The sequence below is a fragment of the Piliocolobus tephrosceles genome, chromosome 18 (assembly GCF_002776525.5).
Source record: "Piliocolobus tephrosceles isolate RC106 chromosome 18, ASM277652v3, whole genome shotgun sequence".
Lineage (NCBI taxonomy): Eukaryota > Metazoa > Chordata > Mammalia > Primates > Cercopithecidae > Piliocolobus > Piliocolobus tephrosceles.
The window spans coordinates 24,742,872-24,765,711 of NC_045451.1; the positions used below are offsets into that span (position 1 = coordinate 24,742,872).

The 22,840-nt window shown below is 37.0% G+C and overlaps 1 protein-coding gene across 2 annotated transcripts in view; it reads right to left on the minus strand.

The window, feature by feature from the left end:
- Window positions 1-22,840, minus strand: part of RAB27B (RAB27B, member RAS oncogene family) — a 173,714-nt gene that overhangs the window by 35,286 nt on the left and 115,588 nt on the right. The window lies entirely within an intron of this gene.

Genomic DNA, 22,840 nt, shown 5'->3' on the forward strand with positions numbered 1-22,840 from the left:
CATGTATACATATGTAACAAACCTGCACGTTATGCACATGTACCCTAGAACTTAAAGTATAATAAAAATAAATAAATAAATAAATTAATTAATTAAAAATATGGCTTGTTTAATAAAATGCTTTACTAAGTTTTCTGACATTGGCCTATTACTTGCAAATTGGGTTCATTTTCTAGGTGACTGCTGCTTTGAGGAAGTCATGCCAAAGTTTCACTGCTTTGCTTTGTTATCAGAGAAAGGACAAGCTAATCAAAATATCTGCCCACAAGTTCTGCCTCTCTGAGATGTGGGGAAGCTGAATTAGATAGTATCTATGGGTTCGTAAGCAAATATCTATGAAAATAAGATGTGTCATTTTATTAAAAAATTCTCACTTAAATATAATTCTAGATAACTCACAGAGCCATGTGATTCCAAGGAAAAGCCAAGATCTCTTCAGAAAAAGAATGTTGGCTATTCATTGTTTTAGCAGATATTTTACAAGAAGCATTTTATGAGTTGAATAAATGCTGGAAAATGGATATTATATCTACAGAGTATGGAGGTAGTCCAAAGAAGGTGCATGTTTGTTTCACCAGGCTCTTTCTACTCTACATAGATGCCTATGGAATTAAAAATCTCTGACTTGGAACTTTCCTTCTGCGATGTGCATGCTTTGAAACTGAACAGAAAATAAGGAAGGCAATTACATATGATTTTTAACTCTTATGTGATTGGGGAAAATATTTCTTCATCCGCTAACTTATTTGGAATGAATTCTACCTCAGAAAATCTAGGGTTCTAAATCTGACAGAGGAGTTCAGAGGAGAGAGGAAAAACTCATAAAGGGGTATGTGGTGGGGTGGGCAGAAATAATCAGGAGGGCTTCATGGAGGAGGTGAGATGAGAGCTGCAGTTTGATAGGGAAAGGAGTGAGGGAGAGCTGGAATGAGGAGAGTGGTGGTCCTGGAGGTAGAATATGCACGAATGTCATTGGTTACAGGAGATTCGGTTTAGATGGAAGCAGAAGCTTCTGGGGCCTTGGCAGATGAGGTGGGATCCGAAGGGTCATTGTTGTCTATGGTATAATGGAAAGAGGCAGGCATTGGAATCCACAGCCCTGAGTTGAGAAGCTCAATGTTAGCCATTTACCAACCACAGGAAAAAGTACTTAACACTTGATTCTTAGGATGTTTATCTGCAGTCGTGCGTATGTAACATACCTGGCTCCCTGCCTTGAAGAGGAATTCACATGAATTCCTCTCCACTCTTGACATGCCAGGAAATAGGGAACCACAAAACCCTTTTGACAAGTACCCAATGTAACAAAAACACAAAACAACGAATCAATTATTATAGGCTACTTATTAACCTAACTGAAGCTACCAACTTCATCAGAGCAAAGGTAGTATAGAAATCCCAAGGGAAAGGCATGGCTGAGTTTTTAAAATCTGGTTTTACTTCTACTTCACAAAGCACTAGATTATGCACTAGATGATTTCAGCCACTTCATCCCCTACTGGAGCGCTGATTAAAAATACAACATGTCAACATTGACTAATTACAGCTTTAATGAGTCTACTGTTTACCTCTTGGAAGTAACCTAATTGTTTGACCATGTTTCAGACTCACCTAGTGTTTTCCAATATAAAACATTTATAATTTTGTCTTTGTCGAGTTTCACTTTCCAGCTGTTACTGGTGAGAAAAGTCATCATTAGCACAAAGACATTTACAGCTATGACCACATTTCCTGCTGTTGGGTGCTTTTTAAAGTTTAATCAGAACAGAGCAGAAGGCAGATTATTGGTGCCTCACTCAGAGCCTGCTAAGGATATGACAATGGAGAGTGCCATTCCCAATTCTACAATATTCTTTAGCTTTCAAATTGGTGATTTTTTTTGGATTAATTGCAATTTTTGCTTGACAAAAGTCATGACATATTTGAAAGTGTGGATGGTTTAATGAAATTACACTTATTAAAAGGTTGCTACTTAGAATTTTGCATTATGCTTTTGCTCAACTTTTCATTAAGTTGGGACAGGAATCTTCATATGGAAACATATTCTGTCAACTACTGATATTCACAGTGACTGTTCTTGCTGAAAACGAATCAGAAATTCAGTAATAAAATAAAATAAACATCAAGAATTATAGTTCCTACAAACTAAGATTTGTTATAAGACAGTTGTTATGACATAGGTTTGCCTGTATTTTCCAGATTTGATCTAAAAGGAAAGTTTGTGGCACTTGGAAAGGACACAGACTGGGGTGTGTTACATCTCATCTCTGCAAAGTCACTGCCCTGAAGCCTACTCCTGGCCAGGAAAAAATATGACAATTTCCATTAAAAAGTGACATGTTAGTTTCTTATATATTTGAACAAAAGGGAGCATATAACTTACTACATTAAGTCAAACACTAAAAGGTAAATGTTAACATTTTAGTGGAATAAAGATCACAAAAAGTTATCATTCTCAAAGAATAGATTTGCTGTATCTGACACTTCCAGTTTATTGATGATCCAGTCTCAAAGAAATTGGGGATCATTCTGCCCCTCCAGTGTCGAAGAATGCTCTTCCTACCTCGTTTCTGTTAATTTTTAAAAAGGAAAATCCAAATCCAAATTTTATCTTATAAGTTTCCAATAACCTAAACTGCAAGCAGTGGAGCGGAGAGAAGGGGATTTTTAACAGCTAAACTCAAGAGTTTTCCTGCTGGAACCTGAGCCCATTTTGGTAGGTGTTATTCTCACAACAAAAGGCATAATTATGAAAACTAAATTTTTACATATTAAAGTTCAAGCATATAAATTCTAATGCATGGAATAACAAAATAGAAATGCTTCACATTTGCTCTATCTATGAATACATTAAGTTGAGTATGTCACTGTATGTGACTATGAGAGAGTTTATATTAAACTGTCCTTTTAACACTGTCCTTTTCTGATAATATTACTCAGTAGTTAATCAACTAGTTCATATTTACACGATGACGAATATAGGCTAATATAAAGGTCCATTATCTTTCTCCTAATCAAGGAAAGGTTGGGACTATGATGCTGTAAACTTTAAAATATTCCAACATCATCTGAAAGAACTGAATTTCCCTGGGATTTAAAATGGAAACTAGTTTTATAAATCTAACTAAGGGGGCTGGGCGCGGTGGCTCACGCCTGTAAGCCCAGCAGTTTGGGGGGCCGAGGCAGGCGGATCACAAGGTCAGGAGATCGAGACCATCCTGGCAAACACTGTGAAACCCAGTCTCTACTAAAAATACAAAAAAATTAGCCGGGCGTACAGTCGCCTGTAGTTTCAGCTACGGGAGGCTGAGGCAGGAGAATGGCATGAACCCGGGGGCCAGAGCTTGCAGTGAGCGGAGATCACGCCACTTCACTACAACCTGGGCAACAGAGTGGGACTCTGTCTCAAAAATAATTAATTAATTAATTATTTAAAAATTAATTAATTAATTAAAAAGTAAATCTAACTAAGGGGAAGATGATCATGTTGAATATCCTTTATCTCATGGTCTATAGGTTTATATTTTCTTAAGCAATCTAATTAAATAGGATAAAATAGGAGGAATGAGTATAAGGATGCAAGCTACATTTTTTTCCTGAAGCATAACAGCACTGAGTGGGCTATATCATGTTTATGGATTATAGAGGATGAGCAGGGTCATAATGAGTGCATGTGCACATGTGTCTGCATGCCTGCCCACATGTGCACACATGAATGCACATGCATGAACACATGAGCATGCACAATATACACAGGCACATCAAGCATGCGCCCATCATTAAGCTCGTGCATGTACATCTTCTATTTATATGCCAGTCTTCTATTTAACCTGATCGTGCCAGAAGATATGTCTATTTTGAATGTTTATGGAGTAAGCCAGAAATATATATAATTTGCAATACAAATTTTATAAATTATACAAATTTGAAATTTTTTAATATTTACAATTCAAAGTAGAAGAGTGAGATGCTCTTTTTTATTGATAATTTGAAAGTTATCCAACATGCAAAAGCTACTCTACCTCTGAAGGGTGTGGTGGGGACGATGGAAATGATTCGTAAGTCTCTTTACCTGAAAGTAAGGTGGAATTATTTCCTGGATGGGCAGAAGAGAACAGAGGAGAGAGTGTTTTGTAAAAGGTGTGAGTGGGTAGGTAAGACAGCACATATCATCAGACTTGTTAAATGAACACTGACAGAGTACTTAGGTGGAGACCTTATGAGGTTGGGCATTAAATGTGGAACAGGGCACTTCAAAAGGAAAGATCAAAAAGTTTCCTGGGGACTTTATATTGTTAACGGTCTCTCTGGTTCCTGACTTTGATAAAAATGAATACAGCAAACACATTTATGAAACCTTTGCATGCAGAATACCAAACCCAGGGGAGGGAAGAAAATGAAATTCTTCCTTCATTTATGGAAATATATGTACAGTAGTTTACAAACATTTGAAAAGCAACAATTATGATGTCCTAGGTAAGAAATTAAAGAAAGAGTGTTGGTTTTATCATTGGAATTAGAGTTCACAATATGCTTGTAGCATAGCTTCTTTTACAAAACAAAGATATTAATCTTCCCCCAGATTAACTCATTAACTCGCCCAGCAAACATTTATCAGGTGCTAATATGCATTGGGCACAGAGTTTATTATGAAGATTACACGAAGTATCCTAAAAGGCTCCACTGCTCCCTCTCTAGCAAGACCACTGTAACAGCTGAAATGGCCACATGCCCTGGTCTGCTCAGCACAGGCCCAGTTGACATTCCCTGTTGTTAGTGGCACCCACCTTCACCCTCTGAAAGGCCCTGCTTTGGATAAACTGCAAGGTCACTGCAACTAATAAGAGCCTCCTAACTTGTCTCCATGCCCACAGTTTTGCCCTTCCCCCATCCATTCTCCACATAACAAGCAGAATTATCTTTTAAAAATATAAGTCAGACTACATTACTGTTCTGCTTAATATTTTCCAGTGGCTTCCCATCAAACTGAAAATAGAACCTAAAGCCACTTCTCTGGCTTACGAAATGCTGCATGATCTGGCTCTGGCTACTTCTCTACTAACACTCTTTGCCCTCTTTCCTATATTCCTTGAAGGAGCCAAGTTTCATCCTGCCCCAAGGCCTTTGCACTTGCTATTCTCTCTACCTGAACTTTTCCTTCTCCCTAACTTTCATAAGCTGACTCCTAATTATCATTCAGTTCTCAGCTGAAATTTTTCTTCCTCAGAGAGATCTTGCAGAACCCTGTATCTAAAGAAGGCTCCCATTTATTTTCTGTGGCTTCCCATATTTTAATTCTTTTTATAGCCTTTCTCCCCAGCTGATATCTGTCTTCTTGTTCATTAACACTTGCTTTTCTCTCTAGGGTGCAAGCTCTAGGAAGGCAGAAGCTTTGCACGTCTTGTTTACTTTAGGGTCTAGCTCAATATAAGTGTTCAACAAATGTTTGCTGGAAACACTAAAATATACCCTGTTGGATCTAGTTCAGTGTGGTTGTATAATAAAGACTACTGGTCTTGGAAAACTTCAGGGTGTACATATAAGAAAACCGAACACTGCACTTTATATAAGAAAAAGTATCTTTACTCAAAGCTACCTTGTATGTCGAATCCAAAGAAGAACCCAGTCTAAAACTCACAAATATAAAAGCTATAGAATTAAGGGACCCTGATGAATGAGTATATACTTTTCAATAGTACACTGAACCCTGTCAATAGCTGCATTTAAGACAGCATATTACTGAATACCTACTTTTGCTTCTGTGGTTTTCAGAACCATGCTCGGTAAAAATACGTGTTGGGGATTTTAATGAGATACTGGAATGGGTCTTATTTAGGTGCTGAAGGATAAGACTCCTGAAGAGGAATTCCATTCAAGAGAATCATTGGCTCAAATGCTTACTTCTAGCTTGTATCCAAGGCTGCTAATGGAGCAACAGAACACCTTGGACATCACCCTTTGATGATATATATTATATAATACAAATAATTTGTACTTTAAATGAAGGCAAGAATCATGTTAAATCAGGGGTCCCCAACCCTCATGCTATGGACCCTTACTGGTCAGTGGCCTGTTAGGTACTGGGCCGCACAGCAGGAGGTGAACAGCCAGAGAGCAAGCAAAGCTTCATCTGTATTTACAGCTACTCCCTATGGCTCACATTACCACCCGAGCTCCGCCTCCTGTCGTATCAGCAGCAGCATTAGATTCTCACAGGAGCATGAATTCTATTGTGAACTGCGCATGCAAGGGATCTGGGTTGCAGGCTTCTTATGAGAATCTAATGCCTGATGATCTGTCACTATCTCCCATCACCCCCAGATGGGACAGTCTAGTTGCAGGAAAACACCTCAGGGCTCCCACTGATTCTACATTATAGTGAGTTGTATAATTATTTCATTATATATTACAATGTAATAATAGAAATAAGGTGCACAATAAATGTAATGCATTTGAATCATTCCGAAACCATCCCCTCTACCCCAGTCTGTGAAAAAATAGTCATGAAACCAGTCCCTGCTGTCAAAAGGTTGGGGACTGCTGTTTTAAATGGATAAATATGGCTAGTATTTCAGGAAAATTCAAGAGAACATTGTCATTAAAGGATATAAATAACTCACATTATATGTAAACTAAAGGATGAAGCTTGTATGGTACCATTATTTTTATTTTGGACTTGATTCTTCAGCAGCTTATAAATTAATTGTCCTGTAAGGGACTGGACTCTGAAAGCAGGTCTGCTTGTGCACAAATTTCAGCTATGTTGAGTTCTCAGAACCTGTATTATAGAGATCTAAATGGTGGGTTAGGAAATTTCACCCTTAATCATTTTTTTAATCTCTACATATTTTTTAAGTAAAGGTTATGTTTAATCTCATTACTCCCACAACTACCTAAACTAAGCCTTTCATTGATCTGCAGAGTAGCTAGTAAAGAGGCACAACGTATTTGTTAAATGGTTAATAGAAAAGACACAAAGAAAAAATTGGAATGGGACGTATTTCTACCAATGAAAATCCTAAATGGGAAAGTGGAGTACCAGAAGCTTACTAGAATAAAGTCAATAGGCACATGGAGAGACACTTAAGAATGAAAAACTGTATATGTGGTGGGTGGGAGGATCCGAAGTCAAGGGCCTGTCTTCCCTTTCTGACAATTTTGTTCCTGGCTGACTCTAAAGATATTGCAAAAATTTCTAAATATCTGTATTTTAACAGGTCTCAGCCCATGTTTGTTGAACTCTTAGGATTCTAAAGACTAATGTAAATAATTAACCTGGGAGAAACCTCTCTGCCCCTTACTGGTGGCATTTCATTGAATGTACAATATTCTGCACTTTCACTAATCCCCAAAACTAAAGCAATATGTTGAAACAAGATGCAGTAAATGGCGGGGAGTAAAGGAGGAATATCAAATTGTTCATCTAGAAGTTATAAATACATATTGGCATTACTGGATTCTAGATGTAAAAGAAGCCACAGGCAAAAAGGTACACAAAAAAATACAAATGAAAGAGGGTGGAAGAAAGAGGATAATGTGAGGTGAAAAAACATTAGATGTGAGATTATGAAAGGTCTAGGCTGGAAAAAAGGGAATTTTATAAACTAACAAAAGCTGTATATCATTCTGAGCTTATAACAGGTAGTCCATCCAAAAGTGGATGAAGGGAATTACTAACAGTAATACCCATAAAAAAACCCACTGTATATAAAGCATGTATGATTGTGATACTTCCACAAAAGACAGAATCAAGTAACTTCATACCAATTAACAGGATTAGCAAAACACCAAGTAGTTAACCTAGTTTCCATTTCTCTTCCTTCACAGTTCTTAGAGAAAACTACACTTACAATTTCATTGTTGCTGTCACATCATTATCTTTTGAATTCTGGGCCAAGACCCAAGTCAAAACTACTCAAATCAATCAAATTGTGGTTTCATGATTTTATATATATATACACACACACACACACAGACACACACACACATATATATATAGAGAGAGCACAAGTCCACAACTTGCCATAGACTGCAAGGCATCAAGTTCTCTCTGAAATTCAGACTTTATAAAGTTCTTTCTCATCTACTTATTGCTGAATGTTAAGATTTCAAGTTCAGTTGCTCTTCTAAAGATGCTTCTAGATGAATTGAGATTGCCACAATTAAAAGAATTTAAGATCCCATTGCAGTTCTATGGTCTCTGACTCATAATTGTGCCCTCACTGACACATTTCCAAGTTACTCAGAACACAGCATATCCTCAGTTTTCAAAAAGAACATCAAGACAGTTCATTCAACCTTTACTGAACATCAACTATATGCAAAAGACTTTCAAAATTGCTTTAAAGATGGAGACAAATGAAAACAGCTAAGCCAGGAATAGAATTCAGTCCTACTCTCCTCCCTGAACTATGCCTCAAATTTACTGTAAGATAATATTATCAGGAAATGACCTTGAAACAGATACTCATATTGTGTTCTCCGCTGCAGAAACTAGAATGGTTTTGTGGTCTGTCTCTACATCCTGAATTTCAAAACACACATCCATAAAGGAAGAGAAACAAGATAGTTGGCATGTGCAGGAACAAGATATTTGCCCCTAGTGTTTTAAGTCAATTCTTTCATTTTAGTGGCACATCAAGGCATGGATACGATACACACACAACTTGAGGGCAACAATAAGGTTCATTAGCAAAAGACACTACTTCTTTTCCCCTGAAATCACAACTTATATCCTTTCAACTTTTTTTTTTTTTTTTTAATAAGCCCTTCATGCTCAGGTGATCCAAGGCATGTGAACCAACAAACACAAAATCCAGAACTACCTTGTAAAGGCTTTAATAGAGATCAAAGAAACTTGAGCCTGAAGAAATTTGACCTGTTTGGTTTCTCTTGCTGGTTCTCTCAAGAAGGCATTTTGGCTGAGATAAGCATCTGCTGAGAAACGGAAACAGCTGTTCTGAATCATTTTCCAAATTAAAAATAGGAGTTTCTGAATAGTGTGAAGAAAGGTGGAATCTCAAAATTATGCCATATTAAGAAGTATCCTTACTAAGAATTTTGGGTTAAACATGTGGTTTGAATCCTAGCTCCTCTCAGTATTAGCTATGTGGCTTGAACAATTTCTTTAACCTGGGCCTCAGATCCCTCTTGTATAAGTAGGGATTTGTAGGGTCATACGGTATATGTGAAGCACCTGGCGTACCACTTAGCCAGTGGGGAAGATCTTGAGTAGGTGGAAATGATCTCTTGGTACTAAGTACTGTCTGCAACCATTTCTTCGCAACCTTTGCATTTCTTTGTTACAAGTGTTGCAACTGCAAACACTCACTAATAACATTTCTCATTTTGTGCATTAAACCTAAATAATGACTGAAATGAAGAACTCTGTTGTTAGTCAACCTGTGTTTATCTGAAACACAGAATGCTCAAATCCTATGAACAAAAGCAGCATAAAATACAAAGTGTGCTCTAAAGGGTTTACAATTTAAAAACTGACTTTTGTGTGATCATCAAAATAAGCATTAAGTAAAAACAGGTGTATAGATTTGTCATTGGACCCATTGAACGGTCTGCTTAAAATGGGTGCTTTTTTGTGTAAATTATTCCTCAATTAAACACAATCACAGAAAAAAACACTGTTGCCCAAGAACGATTCTTGGGATTCTGATGAAATTGGTCTGGAGTGTGTAGCTTGGGCATAGGGAGTTTTAAAAGCGTTTTAGGCGATTCCAATGCAGAAAAAAAGAAAAAAAAAAAGCAGACAAACAAGATGCAGAATAGAGTGGATAATAATTTCCTGATGCCATGTTTAGCCAATAAAATTCAGGGCACTGAGTTTAATTTGAATTTCAGATGAAACATCAATTTATCTTTTAGTGTAAATATGTCCCAAATACTGCTCACTTAACTTATGTTCAGTATTTCATTTGGCAACCCTAAATAGTACGCTAATTCTTGTGCTAAAAAGGGGGAAAAGAATTATATATGTGCCTAATTGTTTTTATGTGCATAAGATAGACTTTGCAGGTTTGCTTCTGGGTAGACAAACTACCGCAGGAGACAAGGAGGAAAATGACGTTTTTTACGGTATACTTTGGTGCTTTTTGAATTTTGAATCACATAAGCATATTATATATTTTTTAAACAAACACTATCATAAAGTTGAAAAATAAACAATTTCTAACAGGGGCTAAAAATCAATATAGGGAGACAAAATGAATAATACATGTGATGCACCTAGCAAACAAAACCAATAGAAGTTTGCCTAAATATTTGGTTCTATTACACTCTGACTTTCTCAGTGTAGTCAGATATCTATAGAATATTAACAAATACTTTTTCAGTTGCCAGACTATAACTCAAATTAATATTAGCAACCTCCTGTTGCATTGCATTTCCATGTATTAGTTCATTGAATCTTCAAAATAATCTTCAGAGGTTTTGCAAATTAAAAGGCTTAAACTCAGAAAGGGTAAATAATTTGCCCAAGACCACACAGCCAATGAGCAGCAGCCTGAGGTTTGAAGGTCTGTAAAAATCCACAGCCCTTTGCTTTTAAATACAACACAACACAACCATATGTATTCCTAAAGAGTCAGAAAATTCCTCTTTAGGCATAAATATCAATGCAAAAAGGAAAAGCACTGAATAAGTCCCTTCATCAGTCACCAAGCTATGAAACGTGACACATTGGCAAAAAAAAAAAAAAAAAAAAAAAAATGTATTCTGAGGCCAGGCATTGTAGCTCACGCCTGTAATCCCAACACTTTGGGAGCCTAGGATGGGTGGATCACTTGAGGCAGGAGTTTGAGACCAGCCTGACCAACATGGCGAAATGCCGTCTCTACTGAACATACAAAACATAGCCAGGCATGGTGGCATGCGCCTGTAGTCCCAGCAACTTGGGAGGCTGAGAAAATCGCTTGAACCAGGGAGGCAGAGGTTGCAGTGAGCTGAGATCGCACCATTGCACTCCAGCCTGGGTGACAGAGTGAGACTCTGTCTCAAGGGGAAAATATATATATATATGTGTGTGTGTGTATATATATACGTATATATATGTGTATATATACGTATATATATATAAAATACATAAATATATAAATGTATATAAAATATATAAATATATATTATATATAGTTTGCTTTTAAATAAATATACAGTATACTTCACTTTGTGTAATACTTGTGTTCCAGGAAAGTTGTTTGTAAATTATATATATGCAAATATAATTATATTTAGAATAAAACTGGGAGTCTGCTTCTTAGACAAACCCTGTTAAGTGTTTTTTAGACAGGAAGATATTTTTATAATGTGCCAGAGCACACTTTGTTTATTTTTGGACAGGGTATAACATTAGATGATCTAGGAGTTGGCTAATTGCCCTTCGCATTTGGGGGTCTTAATACAAAACATGGTTTTGTATTAAGTGGTTTATGTGTGAAGAGGAATTTTGCCAAATTTCAAAGGATTTAACTAGTTAGATTAAGTTTCTAACTCGAGCCTACCTTTAGCTAATTATTTCTTTTAAAGGTATGAGTAAATATTTACCAGAGAACAGCTTAACGCGTCTTAAGTGATGAAAGCAGTACTATTTTCACAGCTTATTGGAGACAAGAGTATGTCAGGGGTCTAATCAGTTTCCTTTTGTAAATGGTTTCAAAAACTTTTTTCTAAAGTCTATCTTGTCATATAATTTATATATATTCCCTAGTGATTTACTTTCTTTTTGTTTGTTTTGAGATGGAGTCTGGCTCTGTCGCCCAGGCTGGAGTGCAGTGGCACTATCTCAGCTCACTGCAACCTCCACCTCCTGGGTTCAAGAGATTTTCTCCCACCGCAGCCTTCTGAGTAGCTGGAATTATAGGCACATGCCACCACACCCGGCTAATTTTTGTATTTTTTTAGTAGAGGCAGGGGTTTCAAGAAGTTGGGCAGTCCGGTCTTAAACTCATGACCTCAAGGGATCCGCACTCCCTCGGCCTCCCAAAGCGCTGGGATTACAGGCATGAGCCACCGCTCCCGGCCGATTTACCTTCTTTAGAGTGCAGGTGCTGGTGCGGAGTGAGAGGAAAGAAGATCTGGAAATGGCAATAGAAAGCTAATCTTTCAAGAGCCATTAAAGTTAATAATTTTTAAAACAGTTGACTAAAAGCTAGCATCCCATTGGAAAGAGATTCACAGCCTCCCTGGATAGTTGGCAGGATCTGCAACCAACGTCGGGGTGGGAGTGGTGACTAGGTGAAACAGCCCTTCACAGATCTCTCTAGCCTGAGTGTACCAAGGCTGGGCACATGGAGATTCAGGCAGGCCCTGAATTCCCCATGCATTTTCTCCCATTACATTGACATTTCTAAGCTGGCAGCATTACAATGCCAAATCCATGCTTTAAAAAAATCAGCTCAGGACTCAATCTCTAAAATGAAATCCCAGATGTGCTGCTGACCTGGCGATGGCTCCATTTGTCCCCATCGTTGTCTTTGTATTGCAGTGTTTGAGCCATTATCTGAATATTCTATTTCTTATTTATTTCTAATCAGAGTGATAATTTTTTTTTGAAAGAACAAAATGAAAGAATATTTATAACATGATAGATCTATGTCATCAAAGATTATGTCTCAAAGCAGCAAATAATTAAAGAGTTTACAGTACTTTTAGCTCCCTGGGAACAGACATCCCTCCTATCCCCTCTCTCCACTATACCATGAAATTTTTTAATGTTTTTACATATTTGAGTCGGTAGATATTTTCCAGAATGCATTACATTCTGGTAAGGTACTGCTTACAGTTAATCTGCATTAAAACTATGTTAGTCTCAATAAATCAAATTGCATCTCCATTTAATTGTATTTGTTACATTTAATTGAATCAAATTTTTGTTTACTCTTCTAAATATTAAGAAATAGAGGAACTGAATAGTTTGTATCTTTTATAAACTGTGACGGTTTTAAACTGAAGCTCTTATTTTTCTCCTTGCAGGTCAGCAGCCAATTCTTACCCAAATGGTTCTTTACGTATAGTCTGGGGAAATAGACGTATATCTATTTATGAATAAATTCCATGATTTTTCCTATTTAAATTTTAATGATATAAAGGACCAAGGCCTAACATAAAAATCTCTATAGTGCAAAAATTGTTGATAATGCAGTTGAGACAGCCATAAACATTATTTTCATAAATTCGTTCTTCCAGAATATGTATTCCTAAAGAGTCTGTTAAATCAAGTTTAACCTAAAGTTGCCTCCTTACATATTTAAGTTCAGCCTAAAGGTTTTTCTGTACATCATGAACTATACAAATAGAGGTGTAAACCGACCATAACCCACACCTGTGCCAGTCACTGAGTTTGGCCAATCAAATGTAGCCAACTGTTCAAATCGTGTTCAAATAAGGCAAATGCAGAACTTGTAACCAATCCAGTTGTTTCTGTACCTCACTTCTGTTTTCTGAACATCACTTTCCTTTTGCTGTCCATAAATTTTCTTCCACCACGTGGCTGCGCTGGAGTGTCTGAATCTGCGTGATTCTCGGCCTAAGGGATTCATGAATTGATCATTGCTCAATTAAACTCCTTTAAATTTAATTTGGCTGAAGTTTTTTTTTTTTCTTTTTCTTTTTTTTAACAAGTCCCAAATGTGTTAACAACCATGTTTGGAAAATCAGGACAAATTAAGCTCAAAAATGTGGACATCAACAGCCAATCCAGAAAATATATGGGGAGGTTCAAATGAATTGATAAGCTTTTACTCAGTCTCCTGTTTTTTTCTGAACATTTCTTTACTCACTGTTTGAACCTGTATTTAGTATGTTTCTCCACATAATATCAGAAAATTTTAGCATCAGTAGTAAGACAAATTAACAAACTAAAATGAGCATAGATATTTAAAAGAGTCAAGGACTTGGAGAAGGGAGTTTCAGAGACATCTAATGTCATAATTAACACAAGACTTCTAATTAACATCATATTCCTAATTGGAGTAGTCTATTATGAGTTGGAGACTATTCTCATTTTTCTGGGCTGCCCTATGTTGACTCTTCAATTTGTAGGCAAATGCAGATGTCTTCTTTTTACAGTGGTTTTAGGGATACCAACACAGCAGCTCACTCAAACATATCTCCCCTTCCAGTTTACCAGAGAGCTGGGTATTCCCATCATTAGGATAATTTCACAGGTGCAGTAGAAACGCATTTTATATCAGAGCCCCAGAAACACGCAGAACTTCAGATCCCTGTAGGAATGCGTTCATAGGGCAACAAAAATAGCATCAGTGCCTTGAGCTTCATTATTGTCCACTTAAAAAGCAGTCGTGGCCGGGCATGGTGACTCACTCCTGTAATACTGTACTTTGGGAGGTTGAGGCAGGCGGATCACTCAAGGTCAAGAGTTCAAGATCAGCCTGGCCAACATGGTCTGGTAAAAATACAAACCCTGTCTCTAGTAAAAATACAAAAATTAGCCATGCAAGGTGGCAGGCGCCTATAATCCCAGCTACTCAGGAGGCTGACGCAGGAGAATCGCTTGAACCCAGGAGGTGGAGGTTGCAGTGAGGTGAGATCACACCACTGCACTCCAGCCTGGATGACAGAGGGAGACTCTGTCTCAAAACAAACAAACAAACAAACAAAAAAGTCATGTGAAGTCCATTTCTACTTTATTTATAAAACTACAATGGGAAACGTTGCCATTATGTGCTTTGTGGCATAAACTTACTCTTAGAATTTACTAATAGAAAAAAAAAAAGCGTCTCTCTCAAAAATCTGATACATTTACTTTAGCCTGATAAGAAAAGCTTAAGGTATCATTGCCTTCTTTTTTGCCTCTGTTGCCTGGAAGCTCAGAGTTCAGTTTTTTGCTCAAATATGGTAAGTATCAAAGGTTCTCTGGTTCAACTACTTTACCTCTCTCTACTCCTAGACTACATGGCTTGGTTCTTGCTTGTTTTCTATTCTTCTTTTACGTACTTGATTGAATTTTTATCTCTATTCCTAAATGATTGCAAATTATTTCATGGGAGGAGATAGAGTTCATTCTTGTTATTCACAGGAGTTATACGTTCTATAAAGTTGCTACAAACACTGAATTAGTGAATACCAAGTCATTACTATTAGAGGAAATGGGATTAGGCTCCTGTGAGCCTCTGGCCACAGTATTTTCATCAACTGAGCAAAATAGAACATTGTTTTCTATGTGCTTTCGTTTAAGATACCTTATATAATATATAGTTGATTCGTTAACACTGAACTCATGGTCAACAGCACTATAACTCACGCCTGAACGAAACTTATCTGTGTATCTTCTCCTTAAGGCACATACAGCCTGCTTGCCCTTAAGAACACTAGACAGTCCCTCAGTACTGCCCACGGGGGACATTTTAAACAGAGAAACCACCACTTGAAAGGACAAAAATGTGAAAAATATGGCATTAAATAAATCATGAAAAGGACACTTGTTTACAACATGAGAGCTAAAACAAGAATGTACAGCACCAACTTGTTTGACCTCAGCTGAGAATATACAAGTTGCATGACTCAAATTTTTACCGCTCTGTATATGCCTGCGAATAACTACAAAAGCACCATGATATTGATTCTGGGGTCACAAATAAATGTTATTAAGCAGGCAGATTTGCAAATACATGATTATTGAATCACAAGGATTGATGGTATGTTATCTCAAAATTAATATTATTATATTTTGGCCAATTAGCATATTTACAACAATAAGAAGGGCAGGTTAACAAATAGAAAGGAGGGTTCTGTGGGAGTGGAACTGGTGAAAAGCACACTTGGATAACCTTGTAGAAATATGCAAAAGGCTAGAGCAAAGACAGAATGAGCATATTCCAAGGGGCAGCCAGGGGTTCTGACCAGCGACTCAGGGCCCTGGGAACAGACTAGGAGAAACAAGGTGAGGCTAAAAAGGAGACAGCATTAACCTATTTCACAATTTTCTTTCTTTTTCTTTTCTATTGCAATGACCTTTCTATTATATTCATTATTGCTTAGCTAGAAGTATCCGGAGGGACTTACTTTCTTCCTAAATAGATTTTATTTTATTTTATTTCATTTTATTATTATTTTTTTGACATGGAGTCTCACTTATCGCCCAGGCTGGAGTGCAGTAGCATGATCTTGGCTCACTGCAACCTCTGCCTCCTGGATTCAAGCGATTCCCCTGCCTCAGTCTCCCGAGTAGCTGGGATTACAGGCATTAGCCACCACACCTGGGTAATTTTTGTATTTTTAGTAGACAAGGGGTTTCACCATGTTGACCAGGCTGGTCTCAAACTCCTGACTGCGGGTGATCCTCCCACCTCAGCCTCCCAAAGTGCTGGTATTACAGGCATGAGCCACTGTGACAGGCCCCAAATAGATTTTTTTTACTCTACACTTAGGCTAATACATCAGGCCATGTAAGTGGGCATTGTGATGCTAATGGTAGCCTAATGCATAAGGAGCTTTGGCCAAATTGTTAGTAAAAGTTGAGGCATCAGATTCTAAAGGAAACCTGAAGTCATATTTCTAGTGTTGATGATGCAAAACTTTATTAAACCTGAAAGAGCCAACTCCCTCCCTATACCTCCATTTTCACAGCAACACCCACATAAAGACACTCAACCGGTGAAAACTGGTAGAAAGGCAGGCTGGAAAATAAACATGTGAAATGTGTAGGACAAAATAAGCAGATCAGCTCATTTATTTAGGATGCTGCAACGTAGTAGATTCTCAGTATCTCAGGGATCTATTATGTAAGAAGTAGATCTAAATTTGGCCGGGCACAGTGGCTCACACCTATAATCCCAGCACTTTGGGAGACCAAGGTATGCAGATCATTTGAGGTCAGGAGTTTGAGACTAGCCTGGCCAACATGGGTGAAACCCTATTTCTACTAAAAATACAAAAATTACCCGGTGTGGTGGCTAATGCCTGTAATCCCAGCTACTCGGGAGGCTGAGGCAGGAGAATCACTTGAAGCCGGGAGGTGGAAGTTGCAGTGAGCCAAGATGGTGCCACTGCACTTCAGTGGCTGACAAAGAAAGACTCTGTATCAAAAAATAAAAGAAAGAAAGGGTAAATTTTCTGTCTGTACTGGGACTGTCTTTAACTTTAACCCTCACAGATCTTCCATTTAGTGAAAATTATTAGGATTATTTGTATCATAGACCTCCTTAGAAATTTTAACTCATAATCATTTGTCAGGGTGATTGGCTAATTCATTGTCTCTTTCCACAGTTATATCCCTCAGAAGATATTGATATATTGAAAAACTGTATCTATATGATGTGTTTTATTCATGAACTTGGCTCAGTTCTTGAAGTGGCACTCTCATTATCTCTGATTAATATGACACTCTTCTCCTCCTCCCTGCAGCCATCTCAGGGTTATGAGATGGTTTTTCTTCTAGTTCTGTGGCTCTTATCCTTCCTGTCCTTCATTTGGACTGTGGTCCTAAACCTGTTACGATGGGCAACCAACATACAGATTATAGTATAGGAGGGACCTTGCCCAAATAGTCATGATTTTTAACATTAAATGTTTTGATCTTGTTATTTGGCCAAATTTTACAGAATTTGAAGAAACATTTCAGAAAAGACTTTATATCAACATTTTCCATTTTAGAAGAATAGAAATAATCTTCATGTTATTATGATACATTAAAGTGTTAGAATCAAGTAGATTGACTTGAAAGTTAGAATGCGTCTGATTTCAAACAGGCCAGTTTGCTCTGCTTTCTTTTATAGTAGGTTGACATCAGACCATTGGCCCAGCTGATAGCATAACACACCAGTGTGGTTTATTTTGATTGATCAGCAGGTGTCGTGTTCGTTGTTGAATGTGTTTCATATCACCCTTAGTCCCCGGAGAATCAGGAGAGGAAACAGCAGAGATTAGTGCAGATATATTACTGACACTCTTAAAAATGACTCTTCAAGTGTAAATTCTCTTTGCAGTGACTCAGAAAGAAGCATCTTCTTAATATAGAATAGGTTAGCACTGCTAAAAAAAAAAAAAAGAATGAGCTTTATTGAAAATCTAAACTTATAGATATGTTATTACCACAAAGCTTTAACAAAAATCAACTGTACAGGGCATTAATTTATTATAATTTATTATAGTGTTTTCTTGAACTTCAACAATCAGAGATATTTTTACTACAAATTCTATGCAGGTTATGTTCCTTGCTGACACAATATCCAGTGACAATGGTACAAATGAATTTGAAAGACAGTGATTTACTTTATAGAAGTTTATGTTGCCTGTTCATTAAAAAATAGTATTATTGAATAAATTGAAGAAACTTTCAACAAATACTTTTGTCTGAAACTAGGGGACGGAGGGTGAAATTAGTTGCAGCAGCCCTGCAGACTAAGAATGTTTTTAAATAAGCTCTTGAGACTACACAGATAAGACCTAACAGCAAGGTGTGTCTTAAAATTTATTTTAGTCAATGTTTTGATTTTTGCTTTGACATAAGGGAAAAAGATTTTCACCTATCCTATTAATATATAAGGTTGTCTTGTTTATCTTTCTTAATATTATCTTCTAAACTTTGATGGACTTGAGAATGTCCTGATAAACCTAGTTATACCTAAAATTACTTGAAAATATTAAAAGAAATTTTCTTTTCACATAAAGCTTTACAGAAATCTTTTCTGAAAAATAGTTCAAAGCCATATGCCCTTGAAGTAAGACTGGAAGCCATTTCAGTGCAGTGCATTAAGTCCTCTAGCAGTTCTGTAAAGAAAAATGCATCAATTCTCTCCAAGAATATCAATAGTTATCTGATCTAGGCTTTGCTTGTGCTGGAATAAGCAAGAAACTGTTTACATATCTTTTCTTACAAACAAGTGGGGCAACCAATTCCACATTCGTTTTCTAAATTTCTCTGACTTGAAATTATCATTTGGAGATAAGCCAAGTACAGATGGAAAACCCAGACTAAATTTCCCTGTGATGAACGAATTAGTTTAGTTTAGAGCTATTTCTCACATAGCAGTCTTCTGTCACTAGACATTTGACCTAACTTATTCATTCACAGTCACACACACATGTTCATGTTGGCAGATACTGGACTCCATTTAGCTTAATCAATAAGGTATGTTTTTAAGGAGTCGAGCTGTTGTCTGTGATCCCTGTCAATCATCTAAATCCTGAATTGTGAGCCATTTTATTCTATGTAATGAATCTATTTTTCTAGACTGGAGGACTGGAAATTGGACTGAATAGTATATTGGTGTCTTATTTCTGAAGTCAATGACTGAGGAGGCAATATAGCACTAATGATTACTCTAAAATTATTAAGGTGCAATCAACCAAAAGATCTTTTGCTATCATGTATCTTTGAGGTTGGCCATTTAGTTTGCAACGGTGGACCTGTTTGCTGAACCTACAGTTATTTATAAGCCCATCTCTTATTCTGGTAGTTGGCTAAATTTGGCCTAGAAAATAATGTCATCATTCTCAATGGAAAAATGCTCAGGCTAGTTGATCAGTTACTAATACTTTAGTCTGCAGAATGACCACAGCATCTGCCAATTCACCAGCTCAATCTACTTACATATACAGTATTTCTCAGTGTTCACGGGGGATTGGTTCGAGGACCCTCGGTGAATACCAAAATCCACAGGTGCCCAAATCCTTGTATAAAACGGCACAGTATTGGCATATAATGTCCTTCAATATATTTCAAATCATCTGTAGATTACTTATACCCAATGCAATGTAAATGCTATGTAACAAGTTGTTATACTATATTGTTTAGGGAATAATAACAAGAAAAAAATGTCTGTACATATTTAGGACAGATACAACCATTCATTTTTTTCCCAAATATTTTTGATCTGCAGTTGGCTAAATCTATGGATAATGAACCCATGAATGGGGAGGGCTATCTGTACCTCTCCCCATCTCGAGATGGAGTCTTGCTCTGTTGCCCAGAGCTGGAGTGCAATGGCGCGATCTCGGCTCACTGCAACCTCTGTCTCCTGGATTCAAGCAATTCTCCTGCCTCAGCAACCCGAATAGCTGGGATTACAGGCGTGCACCACCACGACTGGCTAATTTTTGTATTTTTGGTAGAGATAGGGTTTCACCATATTGGCCAGGCTGGCCTTGATCTCCTGACCTCTCATGAGCTGCCCGCCTCAGCAACCCGAATAGCTGGGATTACAGGCTTGCACTACCACGTCCGGCTAATTTTTGTGTTTTTGGTAGAGACAGTGTTTCACCATGTTGGCCAGGCTGGTCTCAAACTCCTAACCTCATGATCCGCCTGCCTCGGCCTCCCAAAGTGCTGGGATTACAAGCCTGAGCCACCGCGCCCAGCCGGCTATCTGTATTTTTAAATGTTAAATAGGTGGGAAACTGATAACTTATTGTCAAAGATACCCAGTCAGGTGTTGTTGACAGTATTGGTGAATAAGCCTCAAATTCTATGCAATTCCCTTGAGGACGGACTTAGAAACTCTACAGAGGAAGACAAAAGGTCCTTTCTACAAGAGAGGATAGTGACCATATTTTCAGAACTATGGATCAAAACATTTATTTAACTTGTTAAATATTTATTATTCATTTTACCCTGAATCTGCCAGTGTAATGGAATATTTAAAGTAGTAGCTGCTCCATAAATTCCAGGCCATAGCACTGCCATCCAGATGGGTCACATAGATTTTATTGATAAAGTTATTTTTGCCCCGCAATTCTCGTACAACTCTATTTCTAAGCCTGGAGCCTCTAACATTAGGCATGACTTTGGACTTTTGTTACATGTAAACAAGTAAATATATTTACTGGGAACAGTAATTTATAGTTGTTTTTAGCCATAACTATGTTAGCAGAAATTAATTTATCAGAAAGACTGGCCAAAAAATCATTGATTTGCTAGCTTGGGGGCTGCAAAATGGCACTAAGCACTGTAGAAAAACATCAAAAGAGAGAAAGATGGGCTCTGAAATAAAGTTCTAAGAAGGATTAATTTTACCCATGATTTGTACTACAAGGAAAGAACTTTACCCTCAATTAATATGAAGGATACTCAAGAAGACAATCTTACCTTCATGATAAAATAGACAAGACATAACGTTATTTGCCCAGACAGAATTTTAGGAGCCATAGAGAATGTTTGACCTTATAAAAAGCTTCATTATTTCCAATTAAGTAGGAGAAGCTGAGGTTATATTATTTCTTCACAAAGTCTGCAAAAAGGCGTCCTTTGATTCTTCCTTGCTAAGGTGTCATGACAAAGCAACTATTATTTAGAATATTATTGACTTATGTATAGACATTATTGCTATAGTGTAAACATACTTCTGGAAACTCATCACTGGAATAAATTTCATAAAAATATTCACTCCTGTAATTCTAGTATAAATTCATTTCTGATCCATGTGTACAGGGTAATTTTAAAGTCAGAGTAATGAAGTGATATTTGCTGCTAAAAAAGCAAAAAGATATTCACCATTCAGTCTACTTCTTAGACTTTTCTTAATTAGTGTTGGATTTGAGGTATACTCTCAGCATCTGGGGGTGCTAGATAGTACATCACGACAAACAAATAGGACCTTAGTAGATAAGAAACCTTTACTTTTCTGCCCTTATATTTATTTGTCCTTGGGACCCTGTGGTTTGGAGAAGACCTAACTGTTGCCTGTATCACCTAGTTCAGTTGTGCCTTGAAATCATTCCTTGGGCTGATTTTGGTAATTGTGTTACCTAAAACTGGACTCAGAAAGACTATGGCTACAATGGGAGAATGTTTGTTTACTTTAACTCTCTTTCATGTTTTCCATGCTGTGCATATTTACGGCACAAAGGTCTTGTAATCTTAACAAGTTATATGTAAAAAGGTATTCCAAAGAGAAAGCAGTAGTAAGAAAAAATAGAATTTGCAAAACTCTTCCCATTAAAGTCAAAATTACTAAACTTTTGATTTTCTTATACAATAGTCTAGACTTGAACACTGTTATATTCAATGAATGTATACTTTTGCTGATAATAGCTCGAAGCTGAAAATGGGGGTGCTTATTGTTGGTCTTTAGTCAAGGGTTTAACATCAATATACATTTTCACCCTTGATAACCATGTCAAATAGTCATCAGTTAAAATGATTCACAAATGTTCATCATAAGTTGTAGGAGGACTTTTTTCCAGCAATATGTGTGTCTTCTTTCCATATTTATTATTACTCTCTCATATAAGTCCATATACTCTTTACAAAACAAGAGATTTGTCCCTATAATATTAGCTTACCTACAACCAAAACACAAGAAAAAACGCATTGATATTTCCCAAAAGAATGTGAAATGTTGATCAATTTACAGATAGGGATAACATAGAAGATTAGCAGTTCGATACTAGTTTAGTGAATAATATAAGTAGCCAAATGCTTAAGAAAAAAAAATTGAAGTCCACAATACTGTAATCAGAAATCTTGCCTGGAATATTTGTAGATGTGGATTATGTGTCTGACTTGTACATGAGTCATTTAAATGTTCTCCATCTATGATCACCACAACAGAAATAACTCGGATATTGCCATTTTATAAGGAGCTTTTATGAAAAACATATTTGTTCAAACTAGATGTCTCAAATGATGGATCCATAGCAAAGAAAGAGTTATACACCTGAAATCCAGAAGGAACACAGAGAACTTCTCAACTGAACAAGTAGGCATGCAATATGTTCTCATACTAATTATTTAATAGTCAGAAATACTTGTGATGGAGAGTGTGAAGCACCCAGATGGTGTATAAATAATTTTTATAAATTTAATAGAATATCTCCCAAACTTTTTCAAACGGTGAAGAAAAAATATTAACATGGAGATAAAGAAGGGGAG